Here is a 25,312-nt window from a genome sequence, read left to right as displayed (position 1 = left end):
CTATCCACTGCTTCTTCTGAGATTCTGGGATATCCCAATCCTCTAGGGCTTGTGAAGCCTGATCCATCCAAGATTCAAAATCTTCCTCTCCCTGAAGTTTGGGTTGTTTGCCAGAAAAGAAATGCAATTTGCGGTAGCCAAACCCAGTAAATGGCTGTGCAGGCTGTAAGCAATTTTCTACAAGACTTCCCAAAGCATTCAAAACTTCAGGCCCTATAGTATTTATGAACAGTGAAGCTGCAGCTTCTGGTGTAAGGTTCTAACCTACTTGGATAACTTCCACAGGTATTTCCTCGGTTGCTGGGTTAGTACACTTCTCAGGGATTACCACATGGACTGCACTCTCACCTGAAATTTGTACACTAGAAGGTATGTGCTCATATACTAAAGGACTTTTCCATTCTAATAAGGCCAATGTGCTCTGTTCAGTAGTGTCCATAGTGCTGTCTAATAAAAATCCATGCCCTACAACTGGTAAGGATCCTGTGACTTGATGTATTTGCATATCAGTCCATGTGACCCCTGGCAATGCTAGAACTAAGCAGTGCTCTGACTGAGCATTGTGCTGCTTGCATCACTTAGCAGCTACTTCTGGGTTCATCTTGCCGCTGGAGTTGCTTTCCACATGTACAGGGGAATAGGGTGGAGTTCAAGGCAGTACAGGCAATCCCAGATGAGCCCCTAAAAGTATTGCACCCACAGGTGTAGCTGAAGTAGATATGGGTTCCTTCCTACCTGACTCTGGTGACACCCCTTCTTTAGGCCAAACACCCCAAGGGGGCAAGTGATAATAAACTTTGTTCTAGGTGGCACTTTAGTTTAAAGGGCAATAGCACAACAACAAACAAATTATTTCAACAGTGCACCAGTTAGCAGTAATGCAGAGAGAGATATGCATGTAATGAAACCATACATTTACCCCCTTTCCCAGAACTCAGCATAAAAGATCTTGACATTCAAACATGCACACAAAGGCAATATCAATGAGCAGTAAAGCTTTTATAATGCAGCAATAGAAACATGGAAAAAAATGCAATGTCATTGAGGGAGAAAAAAAAGGGTTATAATACAACAGTACAGATATGAAAACAATGCAATGTCATTGAGCAGTAAAGATTCTTGAAGGCAGCAGTACTAACACGAGCAAAATGTAATGTCACTGAACAATAAAGATTTATAATGCAACAATACAAATATGAAGAAATGCAATGTCATTTAGCAATAAAGAGTCTTTAAGGCAACAATACTAACATGAGCAAAATGCAATGTCACTGAACAATAAAGATCTATAGTGCAACAATACAAATATGAGAATATGCAATGTCATTTAGCAATAAAAAGTCTTTTGGGCAACAGTACTAACACCCTCTATCCCCTAGATTATTCTAAACAGACCAACTATGAGACACTTTATTGTACCCTGTTCATTGGCCAGTGACTACTTACACTTTTACTGCCGGCATGATGGGGCCCAACATTGGAGCTCATATGGATCCCAGCTATTTGTAATCCAAAAAGCGTTTGGGGGATCCATAATCTCATAAAAGTATAAAAATGATGGTCAAAAGCCTCTCACCACTCCTTCGAGAATATCCCAGTGACCAGGCACCGCAATTCCTCCAACGAGAAAAATGGAAACTCACCTGCCAGAACTCTGGTAGTCATCTATGATATCTCTGCACTAGGCCCAAGGGAACTCCTTTTCTTGCTGATTCATATGCAGGCATGGAATTACTGGTTGCAGACTTCTCTCCTGAATCCGCAAAATACCATCATCCAGGATTTCAGCAAGAGACATACACAAACCTCTACCTTACTTTTCTGTCCCAAAACACAAGAAGAAAAAAAATCCAGTCATGCTGCAAGGCCCTTCCGCCTTCAGCTAGTCTTTCAGTCTTCCCTCCTTCAGCTAATGTTCCAGTCTCCTCTCTTTCACTTTCGAAATTGTCTTTTATATTCCTGAAAAGGAGCTCCATCTTGTTGTATAATGGAAAACTGCAGTCTATTACTTCTACAATGAAATTCAGTGGGAGCTACACATACATACATGTTTGTGTGTGTGTGTTTGTATATATGTAGACATGTGCATATAGGTATATATCTATATATGTGTAGATATATGTGATGTATATATGTGCTCATATATTTGTCTACACATGGGTATCTGTATATTTTTTGGACATACCTGTATATATATATATATATATATATATATATATATATATATATATATATATATATATATATATATATATATATATATACATGTGTGTGTGTGTGTGTGTGTGTGTGTGTGTGTGTGTACACATATGCATGCCTATATGTGGGGTACATTCAGACAACAGGTCCACAATCTCAAAACACCTTCCTGCACAGCTGCACTGTTCTGCCTTGTACAACACAGACAGATGCCACATATGGACATGGCCTAACATTAGGGGGTATATGTAGGGCTAGATTAGAGGTAACCCTATTACATACCTATGACATTCCTGCATGCTATAATACAGGTTAACCTGAGTATCCTGCAAGAGGTAGGCTGTGGAACCCACATGTCCATCATTATGGCATTACTTCCACATCCAGCTATTGGCCATGTAATATACATACTTTCAATTACACAATACACACTATGATGGCTTACATCTTGTCAGTCAGTGCTGATCTGCACAGTTGACGGGTATGGCCTACTACCCACAGGGATGGACACTATTGTCCTTAGCAGTTGTTCAGCTGAACATCATTACAACACCTGAAGGCACATATAAATCATTCCACATCATCTATCCCATTATTATGGACCAAGTGCTATGGTCAATTACAAACATATATACTTCACATACCTGTTCTGGGAATGCAGACTCTTCTGGATGTTATACGCACACGCACACACACACACACACACACACACACACACACACACACACACACACATAAACACACAATCTCTCTCTCTCTCTCACTCTCAGTCTCTCTCCAGTAAATGGAATGAGCTGCTTTGCATAGATTGCAGCATGGAATTTGTAGGTGATGCACATGATCAGGTGATGGCCTCTGCACCAATCAGTGTCCTCTACTTGCTACCTTCATGCAGCATGCTGTGTAGTACTTCCAGTACCCACTGTCATGGCAACCAACTACTGTAAATACCTACATCGTGTAGGCGTGGTCCCTTTACCTTTCCTGTATGATGGACATCCTTCCTGTGTGTGGGTAGCAGTGTTACAGACAGCAGGTAGCAATACCTCTTGAAGGAGAACCTACATATTTGTAGGAGGTTCCAGAACTACAGAGTGTGAGTAGTGTTGTTGTCTGCATTGTATAGCACCAGTGTTACAGGGTTTGTGTATACATACTAGTTTAACTTGGAATGCAGTCTGTCTGCATAACTCTCAACTGTGGGCCTATCCTCTTGATGGCCAGAGGTGTGCCTATTATGTTTTGTCTGTCCACCACACATGTCTTGTGTCAGATATATCACTGGCAGTGTGTGTGTCAAGTGCTATCAGTACATGGTTACATCCATTTGTGTTTCTAACTTCATATTCCTGACTAAGGGTATGTTGCAGACTATCCTGTAACACCAGCTACTTGCTTAGTGTATGACAACAGTTTTACACATATGGGCCTGTGTTCCAGCCTCTGTCCTCCACCTACATACCTAGCTTTGTGCATATGACATGCTGTCAGTGGTTGTTATGTAGTGGGCTGTGAGTATGTCATGCTGCCATTCCTACCATCAGTCTACTGCTGTTGTGTCCCCCACACATACTGTGGGGTTGGGCCATATATGTGTGGGCTTCACCTACAGAATATATGTGTGCCCTTATGCACCCCAGAGGCCAGTGTATGTTACAGTGGTATATGGCCCTGTATTATTGAGTCTGGGGGGATGCACCATAACTAACCTAGGCTATTACAACATGTGGCGGTATCAGGAGTAAGCTGTCTTAAGGTATCTGGATACACATTACCATACAATTCACCTTGGGTAAATGTAGGCCTATTACCTCCTGCCATACAGACTGTTCTGTTTGTCAGTGTGATTGTGATGGTGTCAGTTATGCTTCGTTATGTAACAGATGCACCCCACTGTGTCAACTGAGGTCTTTACCCCCTAGGGATTGTGTAAAGAGTATAGATAGAGGCTGCTGGGCTATGCATCTGCATTACTTACTGTTGATTGATTGGTATCCTGTGGTCCAGTCTGTCTTTACTATTGTACTACTTGAAGGCCGCAGCCTGGACAGCAACATATGTAAACCTTTCCAGAATACTGTATTAATATAACTGTTTCACAGTTGCATTACTCTGTTTATATGTATGTCAGTTTCTAAACAGCTATATGACATGGCATATATAACTGTAATAGTACACAAATAAAGCTTTCCCATGTATGCAAACCTGTGTGTGGTGTTATATCCTTTGACCTCTCTGTGGGTATATGTTGCAGGCAACAATTGTCATTTGTATGGGTGGCTCATACAGTGTCCAGTTGGTAAGGTGGTAGCTGTATGCATAGTGGCTGTTCCATATTGTGTGCAGCATCTACATATGTATCTTCCTATACATATCTGTGTGTGTGTGTGTGTGTGTGTGCGTATATATATATATATATATATATATATATATATATATATATATATATATATGTATATCTGTATCTGCATATATGTGTCTGTGCATATGTATTGTAGTGATATTGATTGCTTCCACATTGTACATTCCCTATCATAGCCAGAATGTACTGCATGATATTTTACTGATACCAGCCTGACATCATACAGGTGGGATGGAGTACTGTTAACATCCTGTGCCCATGTTGTGTCAGGTCCTGGTTATGGTATCTGCAACAGTTGGTAGTGTATTGCAGGGCATATGTGTTTGGCTGTGGAGGGGGTACCTATACATACAGGACATATGTTGTTTGGGCCCCATCAACCCCATTAACGGTGCATGTGGACATATATGTTTTTGTTATGTTTCCATTTTTATCTACAGATGTATGTCTGTATATACCTATATATATATATATAAATTTTTTTTTTGCTTTCATATATATATATATATATATATATATATACATATAAATGTAGACATATATATATATATATATATATATATATACATATATATATATATATATATATATATATATATATATATATATATCTATATATCTATATATATATATATATATATATATATATACACACACACACACACACACACACACACACACACACACACACACACACACACACACACACACATCTACATGTTTAGAAACATTTCTTGTACTGTTGAATGATTGGGCTGGATGATATGTTTGTGAAAACATCAGAGTTATGTGTATATGAAATGGCTTAGTGGTAAATCACTTTGGTTGTGGTGAGCAGGGTCCTGGGTTTGAGCCTTGCAGAGGCTCTTGATTTTGTTGCTGGGCAGAACAAGGGCAGTTGCATACAGACTGATTAAGGCACTTTTAAGCAGTTGTAAGCACTGCTAACTTCCAGTTACAGTTTCTTATACTCAGTTAGCTTCTAAATTGCTTAACCTGTGTAGGCATTGCTTACCCCCATGCAAACAAGCTTAAACCCGCTTACTGCTGCTTAAAAGTGCTTACGCCCACTTACCCTGCGCTTTTGTTGTTGTTGTTGTTCTTCTTCTTCGTTTGGCTTTTTCCGGTTTGGGGTTGACACAGCAGAACTCCGGTCCACTAATGATTGGCAGTAGTTTTTTATGGTGCCGAGGTGCCAGCCCGACACCCAACCTTCAACGAAGGCACGCCCATTCACGCATGTCTTTTGAACGCCACTCGACAGTGGGGAGGACATGCAGACTTCACACAGAAGGTGCTCCAGCTGAGAATCAAACGGGAGAACCTCTTGCTGTGAGGCGACAACACTACCGCTGCGCCACCGTTCATAGGTTCATAGGTTCATACTAGGCTATCTGCCCTAGGACATTTATAAGCCTAGCCAGAATGTGTTTGGCTTTCGCCACCCATTTTAAATAAATTTTGCTATGCCCTTTTTCGAGGTTAGTATACTGTGCCTCTGTCTAACAGTGACACAGAAGTGATACCTGGGTTAAACCTATGATCTCCCATCCACTCATCATGATTCCTCTTGAAGAGAGTCTGTGAGGGACTCTGCCTAACCTGGACTGGGATTTTATTCCAGAGTGAAGGGAGCCTCTGGGTTATGAATCTGTCCCTCCAGCATGTCCTATTCATTTCAGTGCTGAGGTTCAAGTCTCTCGAGCGCATAACTCGATGGGATTTGGATTTTCTGAGGTGCAGCATGTTCATTAATTCCAGGTTGGACATGGCTTTATACATCAGGCACAGATCGCCCCTGAACAGGCGGTATGCCACTGAGTAGAGTTGGAGTTTCTTTAACCGGGCAGCATATGGCATCTGTTTGAGCCCTTTGATCCTCTTGGTGAGGTACTTTTGGGGACTTTCCAGTTGCTGCAGGTGTCTGGTAAGGTACATCCCAAAAGGGGCATTGTACTCAATTATGGGCCTGATGAGGGATGAGTAAAGAGGCACGACGACCTCCCCTGATCTAGATGTGAATCCCTTCATGATTAGGTGGGCTATATAAAATGTTTTTCTAACCACTTTGGCCATGTGGTTGTCAAATGAGAGACTGCTATCAACTTGGGTCCCCAGGTCCCTAATTACTTCTTCTGTACTTAATGGATTACCACCTATGTGGTAATTTGTGGGCACTTTGTTTTTGCCAAAGGGGATGCCTATACACTTTTTGGCATTTAGCTTGAGGCCATGGCTCTGGCACCAGTTGTCTGTTTCTATGAGGCCCTTTTGGAGAATGCTTGTGTCGGCTGGAGAGTCTATTATGGCGCCCAGTTTGCAGTCATCTGCGAACTTGGTCAGCCACAGTCCTTCTATGCTGGCCTGTACCTCCGAGAAATATATACCGAACAAGAGAGGTCCCAGGACTGAGCCTTGTGGGACGCCGCTTGTAACTGGTTTGGAGGTCTGAAATGGCTCCAGCAATTCTAACCATGTGGGTTCTGTCCTTGAGCCAGTTTGCAACCCATCTAGTGACATAGGGGTTTATATTTAGGCTGGTGAGCTTCTCTATATTGCCCGAGTGGGGTATTGTATTGAAGGCTTTTGCGAGGTCCAGGTAGGCTGTGTCAACCACCTTCCCCTCATCAATGGCCTTGGTGACTGTTTCAAAGAAATCAACCAGGTTTAAGAGGCAGGATCTGCCCTTAACAAAGCTGAACTGGGTAGGATCCAGTGTCTGTATGTCCCCAATATCTTTATTTATGAGGTCCATGATGATCCTTTCCATAGCTTTGCAGACCAAGCTAGTCAGGCTTATGGGGTGATAGTTTCCAGGATCCATTGAGGCACCACCTTTGTGGAGAGGGACCACTGTTGCTGTACGCCACTCTTTGGGTACGTATCCTGTAGTAAGGCTGAGATTGAACAGTAGTTTTATGTTTGGGTTTAGCTCTTCTTGGAGTTCATGTAGGACGCAGCCCGGGACACCGTCTGGTCCCATTGATGCTGTGTTTTTTGCTTTGGAGAGAGCAGCTCTTACCTGAGAATCTGAGATGTCAGGGGGGCAGCACTCTGCTGGGATAGATATTTGCCCTTTTGGTGGGGAGGGGGGGAGAAGTTTGCACTGAACCTGTCAGCTAGGATGTTGGCACTGTCTATGGGTTTGGTGTATTTTTTGTCATTTTAGACTAATTCTGAGCATATCTGGGAATTCTCACCCAGGTTCCTAACATAACTAAAGAAAGCCTTGTGATTATCCTTAATGTCCTGTGCAATTTTTCTCTTGAAGCTGGCCTTAGACGATTTTATGAGTGCCCTTAGTTTTTTGCTAATACTGATCAGAGATGCCTTCCCTTTTTGGGATTTTGCTCTATCATTTAGTAACTTCCTCCTTCTATTGTATAGTTTATTTATGGCTGGCGTCCACCAGACAGGACGTCTGCCTTTGGAGGATTGGGTCTTGGTTTTATTTGGGATTGCATGATCCATGCATTCCTGAAGGTGTTCATAGAATGCATTTATAAAGGATTCTGCGGTCTGGGCCGTATTTTCCACAGGCCCAGGGGCTTTGAAGGATTCCACCTCAGTTTTGAGGAAAGTGAAATTTGCTTTAGAGAAGTTTTTCACTGTGGTTTTCTGGGCAGGAGGTGGGGTCGGGATGTGAATATCCAGTGAGATTAGTTTATGGTCTGATCTTACCAGTGAGGGATACACTTCTGGTCTGGAGCATAGAGTCCCATGTTGGTGATGATCAGGTCCAGTATGTTTTCCCCTCTTGTGGGAGTGGTAACAAGTTGTTCCATAGCATTTGAGTTTATAATTTCTAGGAACCTTTGGGCTAGGGTCTTGGAGCTAGAGTAATGCTCCCAGTCTATGTTTGGGTAGTTGAAGTCACCCAATATAATGGTGTTTGGAGAGACCTTCATATTTTCCAGTGTTCTCAGGAAGGCCAAGTGGGGTTCCTGGGTTTGGGAGGGTGGTCTGTAGCAGGCTATAAACTGGAAGGCAGCTTTACCCACTGTTAGTTGCACGTGGATAGTCTCTGATGCTTCGTGCTGTGCCACCAACCTGGAGGTGTGGGTATCTTTGACGAATATTGATACTCCCCCTCCTTTTGTGGTTTGGTCCAAGTTTTGCAGCTGAAAAGTATGGTATGAGGTATAACCTGGTAGTGCTGGGGTGCTCTCGGGAGCCTTGAACCAGGCTTCCCATGCTAAGAAAAGAAAAAAAGGGTTGATAGGAAAGTGGTGAAAAAAGGGCACAAAGAGGGAAAGACAGTGGGGAAAATAGCTAGGGATAAACAGGAGGGTGTAGGGAAGGTCCATAGCTGCCCATTTCTTCTACAGCAACAGCTGTGCATATACACTGAATTTGGAGGTAGGTTTGGACACTCAAACCCCTGAGAGAGGGGTGAGAACAACAATAATATGTTGTGATGTCAATTAGACCAGATTACATGTGTCCAGTGGACATGTGTGCAAAATGGATAGCTATGTATGGGGCAATTTTTTTTGGGGGGAACAGAATGCCCTTTTTTTCAGGTGAAAGTCGGATGTTGGGGAGGGATAGTAGGTATATTTGGGGAGGTAGGTAGGGTAAGCTAACAGACAAGACAAACAAGTTGTATACAGGGGTGGTATATGAACCATGTGGGGGCTAAACACCTTGATGTGGAGGGGTGTTGGAAAATCAGAAGCCCATGAGCCCGCTAGTGGAAACAGTGGGACTGAGATCCCTACCCATGTGCAGTCACCACTGCACCTTTACAGGCCCAAAGGTGGCTGTGCTGGAGGCTTAGTCAGAGATCCAGGCCGACCCTCTAGTTGCGACATGGGGCTCTCGAGCTGGCCTAGAAGATCTCCAAACTGCTGATCGAGATCTCTATGCACCACAACCCAGACCTGGCGATGGGTGACAGCTTCCTGTCCACACCTGCTCCTGATGGGGGCGAGCCTCATCCCCTGAGGCCATTCCACCCAAAGGTGGTGCAGGACCAATGGATGAGAGGGTCCTGGGTTGGGCTGGTGTCTGGTGCTATGGCCAGCTGAGGTGGGACAGGTGGGTCTGCTGGAATCCGCGTTCCCATACGTGCTATGGTGTTTATGGTGTATCAACATATGTGGGTTAGCAATAGTCAACACATTCCAGTGTTAGATACAGCATGCGTAGATATAGATATTCCCATTCACCCAGACACCAGATACGGAACAGTTGCATAGCAAACGGAACACATGCATATATGGGACCACAACGGTAATAACAACAGCATGCAGGTACATTGATGGCACCATGCAATCAATGTTGGAGTATTTCAACATAGCACATGCATAGAAACAGATTTAAATAATTATCAACTAATCGGACATATGTCCCAACATATCAGTGGAGTCATCACATACCAGTTGAGGTGGGTATGTAGTGTATTGTTAGAGATATGGTGGGGGGAGAGAAAGATGTCAATTAACAACTAGTATATTCCTGTAGTTCGTATTACTTTCCTAGTCAGTGCTGTTATCTGTACCTTACAAGTATTGCTAAACTACCCTATAGCCTTAGTTTGGACAGTGATATGACTGTCATCATCTTTATACATGAACTTGTTTTACCTGCAGTATACACCTATTACATGGTATACCTGTGGAGGAAATGTTTGTTAAACTAACTGTTTCTACACATACTCCCATATTCCAGGTTGATGTTGTTCACATACCTGTCCACCTCTTTTTGCACAGACTCTGGCTAAGTCTTAACCACATACAGGTGAACCGGGACATATCTAGACTATTGCCCTCTTCAACCTTTACTGACTTACAACACTCTTATGCATGATTTCCTACACAGTTATATTATATAGCACAGTGTGAGTGATCAGTGATACCTTATTATTCAGAGCAACTGCAACACTCACAATTCCATACAATACCAGAGTAAACAGTACCAGTAGAGGGTATCTAGCTTTTATTTCTCTGCACAGTGTTTGTATCTGACGTACCTGTGGGAGCAATGTTTGTTAGCACTACCTGAATGTTGCCACACAAAGTACCAGATTTCACATTAGTATTATGCACATACATCTCACTCTGTTACTGTACACACTCTGGTCACAGCTTGACAACATGGGGGTTTAGATTAGACATACTTGGCTAATTACTCTCATAACAGTTTCAGGAGTTGCTAGAGTGACAGGTTTGTTCTCATAGATGTGTGACAATCAGTTGTAGTTCCTGTTTGCTACCTAAACATCTGGGAGCATCCCACTGACTTCCCAGGGGACAGGGTGACAAGCAGCAGATATCTGCCCATATACTGGACATTCTGGACTTATCTGTACAGTTGTGGGGTATGGTTCTGTATGCAGCCTACTTCCACTCCCAGGTTTCAGACCATGGCTGTGTCTGCTAAAGCTAAAACACTGTCCATCACAGTTGTGTGTGCTGTATAGATATTGCTGTATATCTCCTATCTGCTTTCTGTCTTATAATTCTCCTGTGGTTTTACATTCTGACCTTGTATTACAACACTCTTATACAGGATTTCCTAGACAGTTATATTATGTAGCACAGTGTGGGTGACAGTGATGAGTAAAACCTTATTATTCAGAACAACTGCATCAGTCACAATGCCATACCATACCAAAGTAAACATATCTGTACAGTTGTGGGGTATGATTCTGTATGCAGACTACTACCACTCCCAGTATTCAAACCATGGCTGTGTGTGCTAAAAATACAACAGTTCACATCTCAGTTGCATGTGCTATTTGGATTCTGTTGTCTGCGTTTTCACTTTTTTCTGTCTGTGTCTCTCAGTTGTACTAAGTGACCTCTGGGGATTACACCAGTCATATACAGACATTCATACACATTCTATTTATGTTGCATAGTGTGGGTAACAGTGCTTAATACAACAGTACTATTAAGTGATTGCAAATCTACATTACCATATGATACCTCATTCCCTCCAGGACAACTCTTTTGAGTGTCTACCTTTAACTCCTAGTGGGTGTGGCCTGAGCCTTTTAAAATGAAGTTATCACCTTACAATTCTAACAAATACTCATTGACAGAGGTCAAATATTAATATAATTGTGTTTGCCATCATATATGCTTCAAGATAAAATATTCTGATACCTTGTATGTAGCATGGTTTTGGAATTATTAATGCAAGTATGAACAAGTAATATTTGACGCCTAGAGGAGCAGTAGGGGGTAACTGCAGATACACCTGGAGGCGTCACTAGGATGTAATGAGATACCAGAGTATACACATGCAGTTAGACCTTTATCGTCAGGCTATTATGCTTTTATTTACATACAAACTATATGAGACTCTTCCTGCCATATTCTCCAGTGTATGCAGTACTTGCCTTAAACAATACAGGTTTTATACTGGCAATTAATTTACTAATACTTTTGGATTTATTTCCTATGATAGTACATGCAAGAGTATTACTAACCTACCTTGCGTCTCAACCTCTGCAGGTGATAGCCATGGGCCTCCTGGTTTGCAGCCTGCTCACTTGCCGCTGTGAAGGACATAAGAGGAATATTTACCCATACCTATCCATAATATACATGAGCTGGTAATTATTAAACAGGCAGTGGAGTGATACTTACACACAGTTGGGACCTTCCCTGTCATCCTAGTTTCTTGGATCCACTGATCCAAGAGATCCCCCTTTCACTGCTTCAGGTCAGCATAGTGATGCCTGACCTGCTCACCATTTCGGGGTATGCCAATGGCACTGGTGAGGTCACCGGCGAGACAGTCCTAGGCTTCCGCCTTATATTGGGAACACTGGTACTGGCTCTGCAGCAGTCTCTGCTCATGGTCTTTGACAAGGAGTCCTGCCATGACTTTGGACTCCAGGATGACCCAGTGCTGTGCCTGGAAGTGTACTCCCTCTCCCCTTTCTGCCATGATGCCTGCAAGGGGAAGCTACAACCAGTTATGAGATGTATTCCCGCCTGCTGGGTTTAAGTAGTGCCGAATTCCCGCACTTTGCCATAATTGGCTGGTTTTGAAAAGGCTAAGCTATGGGCAAACCTGCTTACCTAAGGTTGCCATTGTTTCAGGGGGCATATCACTGTGGACTTTGAGTTAGCTGGCCTACACATTGCTTACACCTCCGAAGCTGGCCTGTGCAATGCTTAGCATTGCTTAAAATTGACTTTGCATTATATTTGCTTTTTGGCATTGATTTATTATTCATTACATCTTATATATATGTCTGGTATCCATGATTCATGTGTATGTACATTGTATGGGGTTCTTGTGTTTAGTAGGGGACTTCAACACTCTATTACATTTACACCTCACATCTGGCCTTACTTCAGTACTCCAGTTCACATATTTATGTTATGTAGTAGGTTATAGAACATATGACTGTATGCGGATTCCTTTCACATGTTCAGTTTGATTTTACTATAGTGAGGGTTTGTTTGGTGATACCTTACTCTTATGTACTGTTGTGATGGCTTGGTGGTTAACTACTGTGACTATAGTGTATAGGGTCCTTGGTTCAAGACCTGCAAGGCTGTTCATTTTGTTGCTGGGCAGAACAGCGGCTTTTCGATACAGAGTGATTAAGGCACTTTTAAGCACTTGTAAGTGAGGTTGCGTAGGTTTGCATGAGGGTAAGTAATGTTAACCTCCGGATAAATATGTTTACAGAGAGTTAGCTTCCAATATGTGTGTGCATTGCTTACCCCCATGCAAATGGGTTTAAACCCACTTTCTAGTGCTTACATATGCTTACTCCTGCTTACTGCTGCTTAATACTGCTTACACTTGCTTACTAGTACTTACTCCCGCTTATCACTGCACTCATTTAGACAGTAATGTCTAATGGCTCTTGGGGAGGTGGGGATTTGGAAGCTGTATGGAGTTATCATTCATTACACATTTTACCTTCCATTTGTATCCATGATTCCTGTTTACATATACTGTATGGGGCACATGTGATTATCTGTGGACTTTGCAACATTATCACACTGACACCTCACATCTGCATTTAATGCAGGACTCCAGTTCACAAATATATGTTATTTAGTAGGTTATGTAACTAAAATATTGCTCATAATGTGATTTAACATGAAAAATGGAATGTGCTGCAGTAGGACTTGAATGGTGAATGCCTGCTCGTAAGGTGAATGCTCTGTCCAATACACTATAGCTATGCTGCTTTATTTGCTAATATCTTCCTTGTTATCCTCTTCAGCCATTTAAGCTGTATTAACTGTAGCTAAGTGATGGGCAAACTTGTGCACCTATGGTTAAATTTAATCTGTTTCATAAAAATAAAAAAATGGTATATTTATATTGTGCATTTACTATTGCTGTTGTACATGTGGGGGGATGTTGCTGGGGGTATGCGAACACCTATGAGCGGTCTCGCTCATTCTTTTGGGCTTTCTGCTGTTCTTCATTGTGGGGGCATGTACATTCTGAGAGCTCTGCTCTCAGACACGCCCCTGCACTCTTACACACTCCGTGTAAGATTAGGAGTGTGGGCAGCGCGCCTTTGTTAATATGCATGGCGGGCTGCCGTCCTGCTCCTAAACGGCCGATTCCATGCAGGACTAAACTAGTCCTGCATGGAAGATTGGTAAATCTGGGGGAATATGTCTGAATAAGTGTAGATAAATTATTAAAATGCACATTTTATGCTATGATATACATGTACTTAGATTTTAGGAAGTGTATCTGATTTTAATGAAGTGATGCATTTAATGAGTTAATGATATGTTTTCTTTGATTGGCTGGTGTTACCTTTTTATTGTGTGGTTTTAATCAAGTGTTTCATTCTTGAAAAAGAGCTTTGGCTTGAATGCTTGGATCTAATAAACCTGTTTATATGTGGATGGTCATGCTGTGCTTTCTTTGTTACTGTGATTAAAGTTTTGTTTGGTTTACAAGCACGTTCAGCTACTCTTCACCACCTTTGGACTGTTGGTTCTTAAAGGTACAACACATGCTCTGATCTACACCTTGCATGCCAGACACAGGTGCCACCTCTTAGCAGCCAGTAGGATACCAAGTATATTGACAGGGCTTGAGTCCATCTATGTAGGACATATTATTTAGGTCTTGTATCCTTTTAGTATGGTATCTCTGTGGGCATTCCAGTTGTTGCATGTTTCTGGACAGATACTTGCCAAAGGAGGTTTTATATTCAATGATTGGCCTAATGAGGGCTAAGTGAAGGGAGACTATGACATCCTGAGATCTAGACATATTCTCTTTGTTTATAAGCTATGCAATATAGAAAGACTTTCTTACAATAGACACATGTTGGTCAAACGTTAGGTCACTTTCCACATAAGATTCCAAATCACAAGCAACTGAGTCAACTCTTAGGGCTGTATTGTCAATGTGTTAGTGTCCAGAGGTAGATGATTTCCCAAAGGATACAATAATGCATAACTCATAATCATCCTGCCTATGGACTGACCCAATGTGCTTTTTAGTTACAATAAGGGTGACTCACTTAAATGACTCTCTGTCTTCAGAGAACCAGTTCTTCTCCAAATAACTAACTTTCTGTCTTCAAAGAGCCATTTCTTTTCCTAACAGTTATTTATGTCTTCCCAGAGTCACCCATCTCTGCCACAGTTAACATTCTCCTCTATTCTCTGCAATCTGTACCATATTCTTCTTACTTTTTCCACTGACCTCCCATTGCTTCCACAAGACACTTCGTCTTGCCTTATCTTACTATGTTTGTACTGCTTTCATGATACCTGATAACAGATGAATAGAGCTACCTAGAAAATTACCAGTCTTGCAACTTTATCTACACTTAGCATAGCAGTCTTATTGACCATCCGATATCTTACACATCTCAGTATTCTCACCATCACTAACACAGTGACACCCTTGTTATACAGTACATAACAAAACTTACATACTGATTAACACCTTTCAAGAAATACTTGTGGACTGATATTCACCATTAATTCAGTTTCATATGAGTTACTTGTTTTCATAATAATCTTGCAGTATCATAACTTTCTTGATTTATTGTTGGCACAAACAGCAGTGTAATGAAAATGGATTATTTTGATACAAAATAAAACACAGCAGGTTAATACCTGTGTCAGTTACTGATGACATGCTCATAATTTGGAGACTGTTACACTGATCTTTTTGTTTTCAGTCAAACAGCTCTTCTATCTTACATAATGATGTATTGGACTAGCTGGTGAAAAGGGAGACTATTTACACAGAGAGCCCCCTCCTCTTATTAACTTTCCTGTTGTGCTCCCATTTTTCTGTGCAAGGTCTCATATAATTACCATGCCATACCTGCCTTGGCATCTACCACTTATGTCCAGATTCTCACCAACCTTGGTCTTTGTCTACAATTTTGAGGTAAACTAACGACCCCAATTGTGCATCTATATGGCTGTACTATTAGTTTTATATACTCTGAATGCAAATATCTATCCAGAAATGATAACCCAACCTCTAACATGCATTAATAAGATAAGGGGTTTCTACAGAAAAGACCCGAAATTCCAGATTCTAGAATTTTAGATATGGTAGTGACATAAGGTCGCTGTGTCACTGTTTCACAAAAGTTGCCATGCCTAAAATTTAACATTGTTTCTTTTCCACTTTCCTCACCTTCCTTGACCCCTCTTAATGTGTTCATTTAATATGTCCTCCACATCCCATCCATTTATGAGGCTTTGAAACAGCTATGTAGTTACTAAAATAATTAATTACTGAAACAGCACCTCCTATCCCCTCTCACTAAATGGGGTTCCAAAAATATGCTATGCATGCACAAAACTTGATCTATAATGTCACTTTTCCTGCTCATGCCAAAATCACTCTCATATAACCAATGCTAGTAGCTATCATATTGTGGCCCCCTACCAATCACCTATCCACTCCTACATATATACCCAACTTGGGCATAGCCTGAAATCCTTTGATATAGACCTGCTCACCAGGAACTATAACCACCCTTTTAGCAGTCATCTACTTCCCATGGTGCCTGTAGACCACATAATATATTAATATTACTGTTATTTTTTCTGTTTTTATTGTGACCAGTACAGGAATCTTAGTCCTTCTGTTTCTTAAATGAAGAGATATATGGAAGCAGTCATGCCCCTACCTTTATCCAGATCATGCACCTCCTCCATAGTTAGAACTAATGACATTGTGTTCCAGAAGCTCTCTACGGCCTACTCTATTATCAACAGAGGTTTTTACATGATTGCATAGCTGTTTGTTCACCAAGTCAGGCCACATAGTTGCTGGAGAAAAGTAATCTGGGTAGCAAGATATACATGACCTAATTAGACTGTAGACCAAGACAATGTAGTCTTTGTATTTTAACGATACAGGGGTCTAGTTCATGTGTCACCCACAGACATAAGTTGGGCAATAAATGAGGCACAGAAGAGGGAGATATATTTTTTGAAAACATAAATGTTCCACTATTTATCTCATATCTCCTTTACTGTCCACTCACTCCATTTTCTAATAGTATTGTCCCTCTTATGTGCACTGCTTTCATTCATCTACCCTCTGTCTCCACACGTCATGTCCGGGGACTAATTGGAGACGAGCAGCTCTCATCAATGTCCTCAGCATCACTTCATAAATATCATGTAGGCAATTTTGCCTTGGGCTGTAACTTTGGATACTCTGATTTGGTGCATGTTTTGATCCTCTAGGCTTATGTTACGTGCTTACAGTTCTTTTCACTATATTCCAAAATTTAATCCAATTTATTTCATAATTCTTCTGCATTTTGGCATTCAAGACTGGTCACTTCCTGAATCATGGCTTATTCCTTAAGTGTGCTCACACTACTGGTCAACACTAACATAATATCCATGTCTGGGTAGGTTATTTTTAAGTTCTTACTCCTCATGAAGTTATTTCACAAGACTCCATAGACACGTGATTTTCAGAATATTCCATGTGGTCCTTCACTTTGGTTGCCTTTGTCTTTAACCCTATTAGCACTCTTGATGTCTTCTAAATCCATGCAAAAGCAAAAATATTGGATTTTTCTACTAAACTCAGGGTCAACATCTTATCTCTTCACACAGATGTGAGTTTCACTGAGGAAGCCAGAGATGAGTGGATTCCAAGTGCTCTTAGCTCTTCTTTTATTTGAGTCTTAGAAAACTTGCCTTTTTGCAACCTGAATTCCTTCAATATTCATTCCTTCATCTGAAAGAAACAGAAGAAGGTAGTTGCACAACTGACATTGTATTATCTGGTTTCTTGCATCTCACCCTGTAAATCCTTTGAAAATTCTGTATAGATATTCAACTTCTCCTTTAGTAGTTTATTCAGTAAATGATTGGGAGTTTCTTCTAAAAATTAAGTCAGAATCTCAAATATTGCTGATATTCTATATAGTAAAAATAAACAACAACACGACTCGGAATGGTAATGTTAGTTGTTATGCTGATTGTAAAGCAGCTAACATTGTTTACTTTGCCTCCTGCCAGTTGTGCCTTGTTTTTTGCATAGGTAAGACTAATACATCCCTTAAAGAAAGGGTTTTAGAGCACCAAAGGGACATTAGGAATAAAAAGGAAATTAATGCTTTGGCATTACATACTTTAGAAAATGGGGTAACACATGTTTTTTAATTTTTTGTACTTTACATTTTAGATTTAGATATGAGGGGCGGTGACCTACCCAATCGTACAGAAGCAGCAGAACAGAAATGGATACTGCTTCTTAATGCAGAGAGACCTCCAGGTCTCAATGGTGTTTTTACTTTAAAACCTTTTTTGAAGGCACTCCCTCTGAAACACTAGTATAGTCTTTTTAATTAGAGGCTTGTTTGATTGTTTCTTTGTAATCCTATTGGTTTCTTTCTGTATTGAGAGTGTCTGATGAAGCGGTGTGAGAACCGTGAAAGCACTTACTTTGTTTTAACTTGTTCTCTTGTGTATTAAAATTTGGTTTTATTTTAAGCCTTGCAGGCTCAGTACTTTTATTTTATTTTTATTTCTGATATTCTAACTCCAGAGTGTGTTGTCAAGATCATGCACTGTGTACCCCTCAACAAAATAGCGTCCTTCCCACTGTATTCAGCCTTTCAGTTTTTCCTCAGCATTTGAAGTTGTAGGACTTTATTTACCTTCTCAAAAATTAACTTTATTCTGGAAGACATTAATTGCCTGTTGATGTACCTCCAACATAATTTTGGAAGATCCTGGGCTGTTGTCAACCCCTGCTATGTTTTTTGAGCAAAATATGCATTAGCCTTTCAGTCATGGTGTTTGGAAATCAGAGATTTCTTCCAAACGACCAGTCTGTCATTCCTCGGAATGCTACCTCCACTGCTCCCAAACTATTTTTTACCTTAGTTTATTTGTATAGCATATAGAGTTGGAACACTTGATAGATGTCAAAAGGAGGATATTGGTAAGGAAATGGAATTGCCCTCTGATATGCAGTAACAAGACAAACTGATCTACAAATGATCGTAGTGTACTTTTTAAATGGGCATGAGGGTTTAATTTGACAGACTGAGGGTAAAATGGTTTTCTAGTGCTATAAGCTAGAACATTCACTAAAATAGAAGAGTATTTGCTGATCACAGCTTATGTGTAAGAGAACACCATTCATTAAAAAACATTCTCATATCCAATTTCCATCCTAATAAATAGATCCATCACAGAATGATGTATCCCTACTCTGTGTAAAAAAAAATCCTTCATCTTACCTCTACATAAAGAAAGCAAGTCCACATCTCAGACTATAGACCAATAGCTATTCTATCCACTCTATCCAAAATCCTTGAGAAATGTAGCGAATTCCAGCTACACAATAATGTCACTGAAAATAATCCATCACATTTTGTCCTCATCACAGCACCACTTCTGCCCTTTTCAGATTTATCCATACTGTAAACCTATTTATAGAAATGCAGGCAATATGGCATCTGCACTCTTTGTAGACCTATCAAAAAACATTTGATTTGGTATCCCACCAAAAGGTTTTGTACAAACTGCCTACTTCAGCAGTCTTTATCCCATTATGTACCTGCTTCCAAAGATACATATCCAATAGAAATCAAGCAGTTAAATGCCAAAATATATTCTCATCATTCCTTCCGATATCTGCTGGTATTCATCAAGGGTCCAGCTTTTACCACTGACATATTAATATATTCATAAATGACCTGCACACAGTAAGTAAGTGTTCCTCCATAGTCCAATATGTGGATGATTTCACCTTGATCTTTTCTGTCCAAACCTTGGAAAAAATTAAATAATTAAAGATTACTCCCACCAGATTCAGTAAACTTCCATGCAGGAATAGCTTAGTTCTGTATGGAAGTGACCGTTTAGGAGCAGCATGGCAGTGCGCCATGCATATTAATGAAGGCGTGCTGCCTGAGCTCCTAAATTGACACAGTGTGAACAAGTGCAGGGTGTGTGTCCGAGAGCAGAACTCTCACAATATACATGCCCTGCAGTCAAGAACTGCAGTTTAGCTATTACAATGAGTGAAATCTCTCATAGGGGGTTGCATACCCCCAGCAACACCCCCCAAGTTTATAAGAGCAATATTTAAAATATAATAATATAAACAAGTTATTTTTTTATCCATCAGATAAAATTTAACCATAGGTGTGCAGGTTTGACCATTGCTTAGCTACATGTACTGTTGTGTATACCTTCCCAGTTCGAGTCTCACTACAGTACATTCCATTTCCCATGAAAAATCACTTTATGAACAAAATGTTTTGTTGCATAACCTACTAAATAACATATATTTGTGAAGTGGAGTACTGCATTAAATGCAGACGTGAGGTGCCATGGTAATAATGTTGTAAAATCCACAGATAAACACAAGTGCTCCATACAGTATATGTGCACTTAAATCAGGGATACAAATCAAAGGTATAATGTGTAATGAATGATAAATCCATAGAGTGTCCAAATCCACCACATTCCTAAGAACCATTTTACATTTCTGTCTAAACTAGTGCGGGGGTAAGCGGGAGTAAGCACTATTAAGTAGTAGTAACTGGGAGTAAGCATATTTAAGCAGTAGTAAGTGGGTTTAAGCCCTTTCGTGCAGGGGTAAGCAATTCGCACATATGTTAAGCAATATTGAAGCTAACTCTCTGTAAGCATATTTAACGGGAAGTTAGCATTGCTTACCATCATGCAAACCCATGCAAACCATCTCACAATTGCTTAAAAGTGCCTTAATCACTCTGTATGTAACAGCCGCTGTACTGTCCACCAATAAAATAAACAGCCCTTGCAGGACTTGAACCCAGGACCCTGTACACTACAGTCACAGTAGTTAACCACTACACCATCACAGCTGTAACAACAGTTGTTGTTTTTCCAATATATCTGTCGGTACATATATTGAATAGTAGTGAACAATTGCTGTGACTTCTAGAATTGTATAGTACTTGTCAGTGATATTACTGTTGCATCACATATGTTGTTATATCTAAATATATACATATCAGATACATACAGTGTGATACATCTGGGAAGGTATACACAACAGTAATGTTTACACACAAGGATAAGGATATATCCATATACATATGTAGATATATGTCTACATGTACATACACATATATATTCATATATATGTATTTATACACATCTGTATAGTGCATCATATATATGGCCATATATAGATCTCTCTCTCTCTCTCTATATATATATATATATATATATATATATATATATATATATATATATATATATAAATGTATATAATGCAAATATATATATATATGTGTACATCATATATGTATATATATATATATATATATATATATATATATATATATATATATATATATATTTGTGTTGATATATATGTAGATATCTAAAACTATATGTGTATATATATATATATATATATCTGTATATGTGTAGACCTATATAGATGTGTATATGTATATGTATATATATATATATATATATATATATATATATATAATATATATATATATATATATATATATATATATATATATATATATATATGAAGAAATAAATTTAAGTGCTACTAAAAATAGCAAATCTCTTTAAATTAAAACATCAATAAAAGTATTTTCTTACTATAAAATGTAAATATTGTAATACATAAAAGTTTGTATAACATTAATACAAAATTAATCAATTCTTTTTATTTTTTTTCTAATAGTAAGTAACCAAATCTATAAATGAATAAATTAATGTGTTAATCTTTCTTTTAAAAACTAGTGGTAATTAAATATAATATAAATATTCATGAAATTTTTTTAAACAAAAACACTAAACAAAAACCTTAAAAATAATTATTTATAATTTATTTTTTATTCATTTTCAGTAAAAAGCACATTGATGTTTCCTCATTCATCATGTTTTTCTGCATTTAATTGATCTGCTGTTAACTCTGGTTTCCTCTGGCCCCAGCCTCTAGGGTCACTGGTAACCCGTTCTAAAACAAAATTTCCAAAAACAAAAATTTTATAATAGTTTAGTGTTTGATAGAGAGATTAGTATTTTTCTTTTCAGTTTCTCGTATTTTTGCTCATAAACTTTTTAAGCATAATAAACTCTTTACCCCACATACAAAAATAATAGCAGAACAAAAATATATACCTAAGTATGTGTTATACATATTATTATTACCATGGTGCCCTGATGTTGTTGTGCCCTGGCCTGCTGGAAGAAATATTCTATCAAAGCATTAAGTAGGTACTACATAGCTTACACGCACATTGCTTGCTGAACGCACATTTTTCCAAGTGAGGGCCATGGTGTTATTATGTTCTTGTACTGGTGTTCTGTTCAACATTCTTGCATTTGCGTCACGCTTTCCTAATGAAAGTTAATGTATGTGGTATATAGTTTTTGGTATATAGTTGTGTTGATAACTTGTTGATTGCATTGCAAAAAAAACGAATGAAAGCTGCATCTTGAGTGTAAGTGTAAATGAAGTGTACTGTGTATCATTATTTCCTACTTGTCTTGTTCTTCCTTTTACCCTTTACTGAGCAAAGCAAGACCTTTTAATCTTTTTTCTTTCTAAAAATTTAATTGTAAATTGTGTTGAAAGGGATAACCTCTTCTGTGTTAATGAACTTGTTAGTTAAATCATTCAAAAAAAACATTTAAAACTACAGGGTAACTTGCTCAAATCACTGGACAATCATGATTCCCTTTTAGTTCTCGGACAGTAATCAAGTGTCAGAGTGTTCTCCTTTACTATCCTTAGTGAGAAGGATGTCCAAAAGTGTAGTGAGTTACTGCTAAGTTCAGTAAAAGACAAAAAAGTCAGTTGTTGTGTGTGTGTATAAAAAAAAACCAAGAATGCTTCTCCTTATCCTGATAGACATAGACAAATGTCGCCCAGGTATCGCTTAAAAAAAATAAATGTATGTACTTTATCCATGTAGAAGAATGTATGTAAGTTTTATGTAGAACAATGTTTGTGTTTGCATAAGATGAAGAAGTGAGCCTGGCTTACACCTTTCTTTCTCTTTCTTTTACCTTCCATTGAAGAATATATAATTATTATTAAGGATGATTTGATCAGTATATTAATCTGATTGTTACTTAAATCACTCAAGCTTGTTAAGATGTCAGAGAACCAATCTATTCCCATGTCATGTGGTATACTTGGGAAGAGTTCTACTACGTCTATTTAGATCATCAAAACATCCTTGTTGCAGATGTTGGGTGGAATACTACTAGGAATTCCCAAGAGTCCTTGCAAACACTAGGGAGCTTAGAAACTAAAGATTTAATACTGTGTTCAACAAATTTACCTAAAGGTTCCGTAATGCTATTAGCTCCGCAACAATTGGCCTGAATTTCAAAGGATAATTCCTTGTGAACCTTAGGTATGCCAAATAATATAGGAGTTTTAGGATGTGGAACATTCAAATAATTAAATAGTTCTTCATTTAACACACCTTGAAGCAAATGGTCATTCAAGATGTATTTGATGTTAGCTTGAGCAACATTTAGTTCATTGATAGAGGCCTGCTCGTATGTGCTGGAATCCTGTAAAATGTCATGCATTGCAATATCATAATCAAGGGCCAATTATAAGAACCATGCCACCCCCTTTGTCCGGTTTCATGACCCTAATTTTTTGCTCTCTTAACAAATTCATAACTTCTACCAAGTGTGTGTTAAAATTAAATGGAGGGTCCTGTCTACTTGACAAATTAATTCTCAGTGTATTTTCAATAAGTTCTTCAAATATTTTTAAACTCGGATGTAGACCTAGTGATACTGTTATTTACAGTGTCATGTCCCTTAAAGAACAGAGAAAGTTTAAGATTTCTAACAAATAATTTTAATTCAATCAATAATTTGGGAATATAAGCAGGTCTGGCTGGAACGTAATTTAGTCCTTTAGTAAACAATTCAAAATAGACCGGGGTAATCTCCAAATCAGTATAGTTGTAAATGTTAAAATTGTTTGAAGAGACCACACTACAGTTGGTATTAGGGGTAGGACTCAAAAGAACATCATTGCTAATAACTATATTTAATTCCCAAACTTGTTGGTAGGGGGCATTCAAATTCTCCCATCAGTCTGCCCTGGGGAAGTGAAACCCTGTGGAGAATTATTATTCCTTTCTGCTTAACCTTTCACTTCTTCTTAAAGGTTCAGAATTCTGTGCATTTCTAGTGTTTTGACCCCCTGTTCTTTTCTCATATTCAACCTCATTGATTCCTGCAACTTGAGTGTGTTTCAAATATTCTATAAGGTCTCTGTCTAGCTTTTAATTTTTCTATCAATTACTTTCTGGCAGTGTTGATCCACTTCAGAAAACACTTCATCGTTTATGCCTAAGGAAATTCTTGTGCTGTACAATATTATCATTTAAAACAGTAAGTTCATCCAAAAATTCATTACATTTATTCTGGTAATCCTTCACCATTAAATCTAACATTTCCAAACCAGTTTGGTTGAAAAGTTCAAGTAATTGTGTATGTAAAACTGAACCAACAGTAGCATTATTTGGAAATTTATAACATCTAAGGCCTTCGCACTTCTTTTACATTGATACATTCCTTTAAATAACTGATCTCAAGTTGGCAATTCTTATACAAATATAACTTGTTACTGAAAGAATCAAAGTCTAAGTCCAACTGCTGCGTGTTGTGGTGTTTTGAACTCCGGTTGGAGTTCAGTCCATTTCTTAAAGTTGAACAAATTATCCGTAGCTCCACCATTCGGTGCCCTGCTGTTACAATTCTCTTCATGTGAAAATGCTGTCCCAGTTTTTGAAAAGCAGCTTGTACTAGCGGCGCCATTCGGCTCCTGCGCCGTACAGGATCTCTGTTGAAGCTGTATCGCCTGTTGTTGATTTCCTGGAAAAAAAGGAGAGTCCGGAACATCGGGGTTCAATTGCCCCGTAAGTGCTCTGTTAATGCTGGAAAATAACGCTAACACCTGGTTAAACTCAGATCGAGTAACCGGTGTATCGTCACTATCATCCCTTAAAATAAGGGGTGTATTTAAAAGGTCCGTGGCAGGTGGTTCTTCCGCCATAGCAGCACAAACCAACGAAGCGGAAATAATCTGAAGAAAACAGGAACTGGAACAACTCACCAAGCCTGAACCAAAAACAACGTAAAAGTAACTCATGCACAGCAGAAATTTCTGTAAAAATCCTCCAGTACTAGTTGAGTACCAAGCCAAACAGTACAAGTTAAGTACCGAACCAAACAGAACAAATTTCTTCCTCAGATGGTAAAGGAATGACAATCCAGGTAGTTCCACAAATCTTTATTAACA

Source organism: Protopterus annectens, chromosome 3.part0 (genome assembly GCF_019279795.1).
Source record: "Protopterus annectens isolate FY-2018-M chromosome 3.part0, PAN1.0, whole genome shotgun sequence".
In the NCBI taxonomy this organism is placed as follows: domain Eukaryota; kingdom Metazoa; phylum Chordata; order Ceratodontiformes; family Protopteridae; genus Protopterus; species Protopterus annectens.
Note: the sequence above shows the minus strand (reverse complement) of the source record.